Source organism: Manduca sexta, unplaced genomic scaffold (assembly GCF_014839805.1).
Source record: "Manduca sexta isolate Smith_Timp_Sample1 unplaced genomic scaffold, JHU_Msex_v1.0 HiC_scaffold_309, whole genome shotgun sequence".
NCBI classification, from domain to species: Eukaryota; Metazoa; Arthropoda; class Insecta; order Lepidoptera; family Sphingidae; genus Manduca; species Manduca sexta.
The window spans coordinates 3,398-16,805 of record NW_023594120.1 but is presented as its reverse complement, the minus strand read 5'-3'; the positions used below and the strand labels follow the sequence as shown (position 1 = coordinate 16,805).

Sequence of the window (13,408 nt, the reverse complement as noted above, 5' to 3'; positions counted from 1 at the left end):
GCGCAGCTGGAGTCGCGAAAATAATTAATGTTTAATACGTCTGCTGCGAAATGACAACAAAAGGCCGCGGAATCACACATAGGTGTGAAAATTAACGCTACAGTAATAAGGAAAATAAACGCTATGTTTGTTGTAGCCGATGCGAACAAGTTCTGTTGTGTGTGCTATATGCTTGTAGCGACGGTTCTTAGCGCTCATTTTAACACGTTAAGTGTATAAAAGGGCATTGGAGTTGGGTTGGCTACAACCGCAGTAGACCTTTGGCGTGTCAGCAATGCTACTTTATATCCAGGCATGGAAACGTAACCCACTGCACCTGATGGTATATAACTTCGGTCTAGATAGCAACTCTATGAGAAATGATTACCCTTCGTGAGTCGACAAAATTATGCCGGTATGGTTGTACTCGGACATACACAGACTGGTCCCGGAACGCAACAGATTTACGTAGGCCACTATGGGGGGTATTGCACCCTGCTATTCGGGCAGATATAAATATTCTTCCACCAATTATTCTGCATTGTTTGGTAATCTAATTAAAGTGTTAATAAACAAAACTATACCAGTAAACGGCGCCATCTCCTTCAGCCTGATGAGTCCTATGTCGTTCCTCCTCGTCCTGCTGATGGGGTTGTACTCGGGTGCGGTATTGTCTTCTCTATGGGCACGATGACCGCTCCCTCTGTGCAGTCCATCCCCCCAGCCTCTACCGTCACGCAGTCCGCGCCGTCGTTTTTCGTATTGTATTCTCCCAGGCGGACGTTTGTTCTGCAACAATTTAGGTATAAAGAAAGATTTAGCATACTGCTCGTGTTCGGTGTATATGGATTCGCGTAGGGCTGCCATCTGTCCGGAATTCCCCGGATTTGTCCTAGTTTGAAGGGCGTCGGGGGGCGGTCCGTCAAGGGCTTTTAAAAAAATTATAACAATGTTATTATTTTATTGAAAAAAATATTTTTTGAGGTGTCTGGAGAAATACCCATATTTCGTCCAAATGTCCGGGATTTTTCCCATGTTTATCCGGCGTCGACAATTTCGGTGATGGCGGCCCTAGGTTTGCGTCAATTGTAAAATGATTAAGATACTTTTTATGACCGTTCTATCTGACGTCAAAGTGTTAGAAAGATCAACAAAACATATCTTACGATAGAACGCAAGTAGAGGTTAAAAAAGTAGAGTTTGAAAAGAAGAAAGCCACTCACGGTGTGCCAATTTGCAAAACGGGTCCCGTGAGGCAGTGTCCGGCTGTCAGCACGTATTTTCCACTGATGAGGACGCCACCACACAACAGCTTAATGGGGCCGGTCTTCACGTACTCGATGATGGTCAACCATGGGTATTGGTCTACGTCTGTCGCATTTCCACCTGAAAAGATTTGGCGTCAATCGCTTAGAACAGGTTATTATGATTGTGTCGATTCTCGAGGGGTAATCATCGTTTGCCATTGATATTCTTATTTGAACATCTCTCCTTTACCACCAAGATTAGTGAAGTCATTTTGACGTGCATATATAAGAAAATACAATACAGCACCTTCCTCAATGAAGAGCAAGGGCACCCTAGGCCACTAGAGGCACGGTCACATTATTAGATAGTCACATATTAGAACATTGTTCCAGAGCAAATTAGAAGTGATACGATACGTTGCCAGCTTAAAAGGGGCAGATTTGTAAGAAGTGACATTTTAGATTGAATTAGAAAGTTTACAATCACTCACCAATGATTTTGTTCCCGACTCTGCTGTCTACACCGCAGCACTTGGACTTGGGATCTGGCGGGAAGGCGGAAACGGAAGCCTTGCAGTCGCCACTGGAAGGGAAGTTTGGCGCTGATCCGCAGCAGACACTGTACTGATCTGCCCCTTGGCATCTGAAAATGTGTGGTCCAATGATTAGGTCGATGGTTTAAATTCTAGTAGGGGAATGGGACAAAAAAGGACATCCGGTTCCAATAAGCCGGCATAATTGTGTCGACTGCCGAGGGGTAATCATCTCTCGTTCATTCGATATTTTATTGGATCCATTTCACTTACCAACAGGTGCAGAGACGTCACTTTAGCGTGCCTGTATAACAAAAAGGACTTGGGTTTCTACCTTGTGACGCCATTTTATTAAATGACAATCGGACTGTAAATCACTCTTTAAACCACACCCTTCATCCTCCAACCCGGCGGGGTGTCACAGTCGAAGCTTTAGTTTGTAAATATCAGCCTGGAGTCGGGAATTTGTGCCCGATATGACGATAGCCCCGCCCCCTATCAAATCAAGGGACGGACCAGACAAGCCTCAAAGTTGATGCCCTGGTTGCACCTCTGCCTATCCCATAAGATAAAGGCGTGATGTGTGTTTGTTTATCTTTTGTTGTCGAGTTCGTTAGCGGCAATACTTAACTGCGAGTCGAAAAACAATGCTAGTTTTATGCGAAAGTGGTAACAGACCGCTCATGCTTGTGTTAATTGAAATTTTTCACCAATAAAGGGCTCGTATTGATTCATAAATTATCAGGAACTACAACCGATATGGACCTCGATCGAATGTTGCCTCCACAACGTGCATATACGTGTGACGTTAACCGATCGCGTAAACACGAACGGTCCCAGACGTATCATCACGTCATCTGTGCCAATTGGAATCCTTGACATTAACACACGGGGAAACTGGTTATTATGTGATTTGCATACGAATGTAATTACGGCTTTTATTGGCGATTTAAGATGTTACGGTCACGTTGTTGTTTCTTTTTTTCAATATCATGGGTTTAGGGTGTTGTGTGGTATTTATAGTATATTGTTTTAAGACTGTTACGGTGGCGTAGATGTAATGCGTGCGCGGTGCGAGTCGACTATGACGCTTAGATCCTGGGTTCGAATGCCGGGTCGGGCAAAAAATAATTGTGATTGCGTTTATCTATCTGTATAAATGACTCAGTCGTAGTTCGAGTCAGGAGTTGGCGATGTGATACCCCCGTTGGTTCTGCGCCTGCTCTCTTCCGACCATGTCACATTGCCGTCTCCCCGGACTATGAGAGTGTAGGAACAGAGAGTGCACCTGTGTATTGTGCACTATAATATCTGTATTTGTTTAATCATTGCTGTCCGTATAAAAACTAAACCTCACCTAGACTTCTGCACATAGTTATACGTATCGGCGGTAATGGGTGGCTTCAGCAAATTGGCGAGATTAGTGCATTCGTAAATGCTGACGCATTGCCCTGGCTCTCCTGCGGCGTGATGCAAGGGTTCGGGCAGCACACCTGGAAATTGATAATGCATGTTGAATGTTTTGCTGGAAACACTGTCGCTAGATGTCGCAAGTGAATTCCCTCCAAAACAAAGTAAAGAGGTTCTTAGATAATTGGGCTTTTGAAAAACACAAATCTTGCTACCTAAAAAAGTTTAAATTCCTATTTTGGCAAGAAATCTATACATTTTGTAAAACAAAGTCCTCAAAAGCTGTCTGTATGTGATCGATTTTCTCAAAATCTACTGAACGAATTTTTGTACAGTTTTTACTAATAGTGTAATTCCTGAGGAAGGTTTACGTTAATACTACATTACGGTTTTATGTAAATTAACTGAAATATAACGATTAATGTTGAAGAGCTTGCGTGGTTGTGTTGTGTTATGGTTGAATTACTTTGTGACACACCGATTACCACGCGGGCGAAGCCGCGGGCACAGCAATTATATATTTGTCAATCGAATATATTTCTTCTCCGTAAATAACTCCTTTGTCCAACTAATTTGCCTGCATGGCGTTAAAAACCCCCAAATTTGGAGAGAAACCTCTCTATCTGGCAACTGCGGCTCGAAAAGTCACATCCATACTATATTTCCAAGGTTAACAGTACCAGGTTCTACTCCAGTGATGGTGAGTGCAATTTGTTAGGCTGTTTCGACGTTTACTTTTAACATGCAAAACATCTTCACTGACTGGCATTTACAATGATCCAGGGAGAAATAAGTAAATTGTAAACAAAACATTTGATGAGCTCATAGTCAGACGAGCGACTCGCTCGCCTCGTCATTGTTTAAAGAAAGGCTAGCTGTTGTAAACGGGTAAATGCGGGTTCGGTTCTTCCCCGCGTAAGAAAATGACTCAGTCATTATTGCAGTTGGTATAGAAATGGGAGGACTTACTAAGAAATGAGGGTATACTAGCGAAATTTTTATTACGCACGATCGCCTTTAAGTGGCCGGGAAAGGTCATTATTTTACGGAATACAGAATGTTACATAATTAGGATAGAGACAGCATGTTTAGCCGCAGCAGCAGCATACAATTATAGATGAATATATTCTTAAATAATATAAATTTTGTATGTTGTTAATAATCCTATCGCTTGACATTTTCTATAATGGGATTTTAGCGGAGTCCCAAAGGCTCACTTTGAGTATGGCTGGTGCTATAAAAATATACACAATGTGATTTTAAAACTTTGCAAACAATTAATTGCTTATTCTCGTTGCTAACTGATGACTCCAATGTAATCTTCAATCATTTCTAAGATTAATTTAATATAAGAATAATAAGTACGTAGCATTAAATTATAATTGAACAAAATTGGCAAACGAGGGAAAAATACGCGAAATTATTAAATTTATTGAGGAAAATCTTGTAACGTTTGAAGACAGTGGACGTATGATTCCATTTTCACGTGGGTTTTACTTTTTATGATTACACATACATACAAAATATGTATACTTAATCCCATGCCTTTTTCTTCCTGTTCAGTAATAGAATACTTTCATATTTCAATATCGATTCAAAAGTATAAGGAACTTGCAATATGTAACTGGACGACTTATTTTGCATCTATATTATACAACTTAGTATATTTAAACATATATAGATTTTTAAGAAAAAAATATATTATTACTATTTTCCTTTTTTCAAATTGCTTTGAATGAGGAAGCGAGCTTGCCGTTTGCCTAATGGTAAGCGATACGACTGCTCATAAACATTAGAATCACCATCCGACACCTTGAATTACAAAGTATTGTTTGGTATTCCACTGCGCTCGTCATCCTGAGACATGAGATATTAAGTCTTATTATGTCCAGTAGTTACACTGTCCTTAGTATCATACGGATTAAAGGAAAACATACTTGAGATCACATTCTTGAAGACTTTATTTACGTAATAAGGATAAATATTTTTCAAAAATACCTGTATGTTAACGTAACATGTGGAAACGGTACGGTGCGATGATTTCGAAAATTATATTACGTCACCTAAGACTTGTTTTGTGTAGTTTTTAATGGTAGAGCCTTGCTTAGTTGTTTATGCCGTAATGTTGGAATTAATACTTGGTGTGAATCTTTCCAAAAGTCAACCTAAAGTGACACCTTGTTGCGTCACGTACGATTAAGATGTTCGGGGGGCCAAACAAAGTCAACTTAGCACATTAATTAACTACTGTTTTCTTGTTAGGACGCTAGCGTATACATTTTATACTGAATAACAAGACGACCAGCCGCTCGCCTGGTCAAAAGCGTAATATCTGCCCAGAAAGAATAGCAACATAACTTAAAGTTGGTATACTGCACTTTACTGTACTCTCCGCCTTAAAATATTGGACTTTAAGCTCAGTGACTACACAGACTATAATTTCTTTGAAAGCCTTAATATAACCTGACAACGAACTGTTGTTTGGCGGCAGAAATAGAGTACCCATCCAGGCGTCCTCTTATAGGTCAATTTTGTATTTCAATATTAACCAATCACAACGGCCCTATGGCTACGTACTGTGAAGGCTGTCATGCCGTCGGCACTGAGAAACAGACTTGTTATCACAGCTTTGCTCTGTCCTTAGGTAAAAACGTCTATGAATAAGGGGTATGTGTTTAGTACTTACCGTTGGTGTGTTGCCCATGAAGCCGCACTGGGACTTCTTCAAATAATCCGTGTCCTGCTGCGTCCTGTCCTTCTTGTACACCAGTTTGAGAAGCTCTTCGCACTCGTATATCGACTTACACGTGCCTTTACCGTTGTTGGGCGTCGTGCATGATTCTGGAAAGTTCCAATAAATATCATGAGCATATACTTAGTCTGGCCATAAATACTGTTACACTTAATTATAAAAAAATATTACATTTGAATTTCGAATCTGTCATTTTTATACGATTGTTCATTGTGTTTTCTCATTTTGGCGCCAATACATTGTAAAATATTTTGCGATATTAAAATGGTGTGGGGTGATAAAGAGAACCGAATCGCTGTGATAGCATTACACAAAGTAGGTATGGAGCCAAATGCAATTTTTAAAACTCTCCATACACTTGGTATTAGTAAAATGTTTGTGTACCGGGCTATTAATAGGTACAATGAGACCTCCTCTGTTTGTGACAGAAAAGATCTGGCCGTCCACGTAGTGTTCGTACGAAAAAGGTGGTCAAAGCAGTAAGGGAAAGAATTCGAAGAAATCCTGTCCGAAAGCAAAAGATTTTATCTCGGGAAATGAAGATAGCACCTAGAACCATGTCGCGTATTTTAAAAGATGACTTAGGACTTGCAGCCTATAAGAGACGCACTGGCCATTTCTTAACTGATAATTGAAAGAAGAATAGGGTGGTAAAATCGAAACAACTACTGAAGCGGTACGCAAAGGGAGGTCACAGAAAAATTTTGTTTACGGATGAGAAAATTTTTACAATTGAGCAACATTTTAACAAACAAAATGACCGTATTTATGCTCAAAGCTCTAAGGAAGCTTCCCAATTAGTCGACAGAGTGCAACGTGGACATTATCCGACTTCAGTGATGGTTTGGTGGGGTGTTAGCTATGAAGGAGTGACTGAGCCATATTTTTGTGAAAAGGTATCAAAACATCGGCACAAGTGTATCAAGATACCATTCTTGAGAAGGTAGTTAAGCCCCTTAACATCACCATGTTCAATAACCAAGTATGGTCCTTCCAGCAAGACTCGGCGCCGGGTCATAAAGCTCGGTCCACGCAGTCTTGGTTGGAATCGAACGTTTCGGACTTCATCAGAGCTGAAGACTGGCCGTCGTCTAGTCCCGATCTTAATCCGCTGGATTATGATTTGTGGTCAGTTTTAGAGAGTACAGCTTGCTCTAAACGCCATGATAATTTGAGTCCCTAAAACAATCTATACGATTGGCAGTGAAGAATTTTCCCATGGAAAGAGTGCGTGCTTCTATTGATAACTGGCCTCATCGTTTAAAGGACTGTATTGCAGCCAATGGAGACCACTTCGAATAAGCTTTTTATATTTTTAATTGTTTTATATTTATGTATTAAACTGACACACTGTAAAAGTAATAAATGTTATTTGCAGTTAACAATTTTCTTTTTTCTTTATTACAATATTTATGGCAAGACTAGGTAATTTAATAAGCATTCATCAGTCAAGAATTCTCAGTCTTTATTCAATGTTCGAGACGGAATTGCAGTACAGAGAGTTAATGTAACAGGTAATTTAGTAGAATAATTCTGTAGATGTTCTCGTCCACGCTAAGAATGAGTTGGCAAAGGACACTGCTTTACAGAAATCATGTACGTACTGCTTTGCTTGTATTTCGTACATACGTATAGTAAAATTGCTGATGCTTTCAAAATCTCTTTTCTGCATAGAACATATTTACTCCTTCAACATCAGCTAACAAGAACAGTTTATCTAACAAGAATTGTTTATTTGCGGTGACTTGTCCGCCTTCTTTTAATCTAAATTCCTTTTTAAAAGTTCTCAATTGATAATAATATGAGAATGAGTGGAGATCATTTACCATCAGATGGTCCACGTGGTCGTTTGCTTACATTCTACAAGTAAACAAGGGAATCTAATTATTATTTCAAACAATGATTAGCACACACTTAGTAACTACAAAAATAAAAGAAACAAAACGTATACTGTTAAACTTTTTTGTACGTCGATTAGATTCGTTAATGTCATGAATCTAAACTAATATTTTAATAAGGCTATTGTTTAAATTCGGATATTAAGGTAGTCGGTGTGGACGATTTATCGCCGTTTTCGACGCATGAATCCATTCGCTTTTTCGACCATCGTGATTATGGAGTGATCTACATCCTTAGAATGTCTCAAAGAACGCGACTCGTAAGTAGATGCTTAATTTTGATGTTTGTGATTGATCGAGAGACCAATGCATCAGTCACGTGGTCGTCTCAATCAATCCCATAAGACGACACGGAGTTGTGTTGATTTTTTTGTCAAATTCTAAGCACACAGAACAAAGTATTTTTAACATGCTTTTCACAAATTAATTAGATTTAGACAGTTTTGTTATTTCTTGGTTTAATAGGAGGAATAATTATATACGACAAAGGTGTTAATACATTACATCGGTTCAGCTTCAGTTTTCATTGTGACATTATTGAGTCTTTAACTCGGTTTCGGTATGATAATCGAGTCGGATTTTCCATATTTTGAATAATCGCAAAATATATTTTGATCCTTTTTAATCGAGTTGGCTCCGAATATTTTGAATTCATATCGAAACATAAAGGCGGCAATTAGGTTATCGCATTTTATTGGCAAATTTAACGGTTAATTTGTTAGATAACATTTATGACTTAACACTTTGACCTCACATTTGATATATTATTAGTAGTATCGTGCTACCATTAACTTGTTTAGAAGTTCGTAAACATATTGTTTCGAAGTTTCCGTATTGGAATTCTTGGGAAATCCAATAATATGAAACTGAACAATATATATTTCAATGATCTAAACTACTTACATATTTCCTCGAAGGTTAGAAATCTATTTACTAAGTTTTTATTTGCAGATATTGTACACGTTCGCTGAGCTGATTTTACTATTATCAAATATTTACATTATATAAATTATAGCACACAAGGAATTATTAAAATCCGGTAAGTAACAATAAACAGAGAAGAGGCGCAATACCCACATGTAACGTCATCGGGAATTACAAAGCGTGCGAAAGAAAGAGATAAAGCGATAACCCCACAATATGCCCACTTCTGCACATTGCAATATTTGAAATACGAATTACTGGCTGTTTTTAACCAATTTTTGTTTTTTTTTTAATCAGGTTTCGCAGAAAGACATCTTTTTCGTATTATTAATCATAATATATAGAATAATGTAAAAAGATTAAACGTAGGATGAGCCCCTATAACGTCAACGTCAGTTAATGTATTTTGGTCCATTTGCTAGCGTAAAAGAAAACCATAATAAAGTATATAGTGTTAAGAATACGGTCCGGCAGTTTTCCGACGTTTTACTATCTCCGGGCGGCTCAATGTCGGTTCGTGAGGCTGCACGAAGTCAACATTACCGTCCAGCCTCGCCCCCCGTGAAGGCTTGGCGGTAGTAGTGGATAACTTTCTCCGCGACAACAAAAAAAACTTGAAGACTATTAATTATACAAGATCTATGGTATATGCTGCTCACTACGTACGGTTACTGAGTACGGGTCACTTCTAATGAGAGAGTTTACGCATTAGTCTACCACGCTGTCCTAGTGTGAATTGTTAGAACTCACGTACCTTGGAAATTCTCATGATTAATTCAGCTATGCATGTTTTCTCAAGATGTTTTCCTCCACCATTAAAGCAAGCGATAATTCACAAAGAATACACACATAACTTTTAAAAAGACAGAGGAGCGTGCCCTTGGGTTTTGAACCTGCGAACCTTCGTCTCGGCAGTCCATCCGATCCCTAACTTAGTTCTCGCCGCTTCGTGAGACTAGTAAGTGTTTATAATTGTAATTATTTAGGTGTATCAGCATCATATTTATCGTAGGAAAAATATAAATGTTACTATAGTATTGTTAAATACAGCAGTTAATAAAGTAGATATTAGTTTTAATATTTTATAATTTAAATTTAGTGCAGAGTGATCAGAAAAACACTGCGTGCATTGAAGCGAGACGAACACACAAAAACACAATAGCCGGCAAACAACTTGAGAACATTACCGCGCAGTGGAGGATATTGTTCTGTACCTTAGTAAAGCTACCAATAAAAAGGAGGCTCACATATATGTAGCTACAATACATAAGTGTAGCTAAACTAACATATAAAAGAAACGTCGGGAGAAAATGAAACACTAATTACCGCGATAGAATCCGAAAATTAGTTTAATTTCAATATATAAAAGAAGTTGTTTGCCGGCTATTATGAAGTAGACAGAACACCGATTTAAGCCAAGCACACCACAATAACTACCTCCAGTGCCGAAGGACCTTACTTTCGGCTCCACCTCCCCTGGATAACGTATCGCGTCGTCCGCCGGCGATGCACCTAAGGAATTGTTGTTTTTTAATACAAATTATCGATTTGATTCCTTCCAAACCGAATTTCGACTACGGCGGTTAATCTCAGCGGAGATCAGCCACGCAGGGAATATTATAGTGCACAAGTGTGTGCAATACACAGGCACTTTCTGTTTCTTGACTCTCATAGTCCGGTGAGATGACAATCCGACATGACCGGAGAGAGATTAAGCGCAAGATAAATGATTGACGAGACGAACATACAGGTGGACTGATGATGAGGATCAGGACAATACAAATGAATGACGAGACGAACAAACAGCTGGCCTAATGATGAGACCGCCCGTAAACAGCAGCAATAGAACGAAGTACACTCCACCGCGCTCTGCACTTTGATATTCAAGCTGTCTCGTAATGCTCAGTGAACACGGGGCTACAATGTCCAAACTGGAATATTTATTTATTTATACACTTTTATACAGATAAGTATATAGGCGGACTTAATGCCAGAGGCAGCAATACATTGCTCTGTAGGGCGATAAAAATAGAAATTGCAGTGTTATCTATCCAGACGGGTGCTTGCATACGAGAAACCAGTCACCAGTATATATCAAGCGAATACGGCGTATATATATCGGCTAGGTTTTATTCCGAAATAGTGCGCAATGGAACGGTTTTTGGAAGAGTTTTCACGCGAGTAAATCCGCGAGTGTCGTCTGTCTATACTTATTGGTATAAAAAGCTGAAGAGTTTGTTAGTTTGAACACGCTAATCAGGAACTAAACGGATATTGATTTTTATTAACACTGATAGGAAGCTACATTACTCTTGAATATTATAGGTTGTTTGTCCTGAAAAAAAAATACGCGGCGAAGCTGCAGGTAAAAGCTAGTTTACTATATTTGTGGTTCATACAAGGCAATCGTTTCCTGAAATAAATTAATACTTATTCTCGGAAGGTGGACTTGTTCAATAAATGTACCGTTTATTGCTTTCCTAGTTCGAGTAACATGTAAAGTTTTATTTTGATTAAGATATGTATGTGTTTTCATTTAATAATGCAATTCTTAATATGACCCTGTATGCCAATTGTAGCCTTTTGTTTGTTGCATGGGTCAAGTGAGCTGCGGTATTTTCACTATCTTAAACTATTAAATTGGTAGTTACAGATATGTTAGTGTTTTCCCAAGTCGTTTACAATAATACTTGGGTAGTCAAGAAGATAATAAAACTATTAAATATTATTAATTCCAGTGTGCGCAACAAAGGTTATCCGTTTGGAAGTTTCAATTATTAAATGCTTTAATGAAAGATTTTTATGTCAATACAGGCTTTATTAATAGTGATAAATCATAGACAAATGTATAGCCTGACTGGGACAATAAAAACTTTCACATATTGTGGTAAAATATGGAAGTAAAATGTTACGACAACGTTTAGTATAAAACTTAGAAGCAAAAGTGATGCTCTAAAGCAAGTTTTTTACTTTTCTGGACAGACTATTGAAACGATTGACGAATTCAAAATAACAGGCGTGCATAGTGCGCAAATGCTAACGTTTTTGCATCGATAAAATATGTGAAAAATTCACTGAATCCATAACAGATTTTTTTATTTGCCAGTTTAGCAATCATACATAATATAATGAATAATGTATATTTTCATACAAATACAGGTTCTTTCAATACGGCCTTTTAATGGCCGGCATTTTTGCGAACTCTACCGGTTATGCACAAACACGTTTCATGATGGTATTTGTAAAATTGTTAATGGATTTGATGAAATAACGGTTATCATAATATATATATTTTTATTGTATGCATACAATCCCTTCCTTCATGCTGTGGTTATAAAGTCCAAATTTGAGTAAAGGTACCTGGTAATTGGATGGGGTAGTGACGTAACTATATGACTAAGGGCCTCAGGCGGGACCAAAAAATTTCCCATTTCCACTCTTTAGTATATAAGATGCTTTGTTAGTTTTCACAAGGTGGTGAACTAAAAGGTCACTTGTCGTGGTCCCGGAAGAACCCTGGCCACTAGGGCTTGGTGGGCTGGACTGCTTAGCTCTACGTTAGCTACCTCTCTGGGAAGGCAAGACATACAGATCATCAGCCATATGAAGTCCATTGCTGAACATAGGTCTCGCCCAAAGATTTCCAAACGGACCAGTCAAAAGCATCCTTCATCCAGCATGTTCCTGCTACCCTTATTATGGCCTCTATCTACCTTGCAAATGGAGGTCGACAGCAAAAATTCATGAATACGGATCAATGTCTACAGTTAACACATTAAATATTATATTGTTAAATATTTCTTTCAAAATTATTTTATGTAGGACAAATTATTAAAGAAGAAAAGTTTAACCAGAGCATATAAGTAAGGTACATCTTAATCATATTGTATAATTATTTAAGGTTAAAGTTTGAGGATCATTAGCGAGGATTTCTTTTAAATTAATATAAATTAAAAATTTAACAGTACTAGTGGAGATCTAATGGTCGAAAATCCATCGAATAATATACTTGTAACAATTATTAAATATAAATTTTATTTTTCTGCACCTCATCTATTTATGAACTTTAATCATCATCTCACACTTGTAAGAGTATACATATGTAAATGCATGGTAAGGTGTAGTGCTTTATTTAATTAATTTAATGTATTGCTTAAACATATTACATAAAATCATCAGCTTTCTGCCCTTCTCCATACAAAACCTTGCTGTGCCGAAATTCATATGCCTCCACCCGTGGAATGTTCTTAAAAAGGGGGTATCGACTAAGTATCTCTTGTAAGTATTAATTTATTAATTAATAACAAATTAAACAGAATAAATCAATAATATGAAATAACATTTTTCTAGTAACAAACAAACCCTAAATATAAATGTTGCAGATGTATATATAAAAATGCTTTATTCATCACGTAGGCGAACATAGTCCGCCTTATTACAAAACGAAGACTAACTATAGTACCGGGTTTAGTACCAGGTTTAAACTATGGACTAAGAAAAATGGTATTACAAAACCGAGTTTATCGCTAGTCCGAGGACTATCTGTGGTACTAAAGTTAAACCGCCGTGACCCCTAGTTTAACTCCAGTACTAACCTCGAAACATCAAATTTCAAAGTTGATAATTGTGTTTAGAGAACCAAATATAAACTAAAATAGAAAAAAT

At 37.9% G+C, this 13,408-nt stretch overlaps 1 pseudogene; it reads right to left on the bottom strand.

The window, feature by feature from the left end:
• Nucleotides 1-495: 495 nt before the first annotated feature.
• Nucleotides 496-10,283, bottom strand: LOC119192736 (annotated as a pseudogene).
• Nucleotides 10,284-13,408: the final 3,125 nt, after the last annotated feature.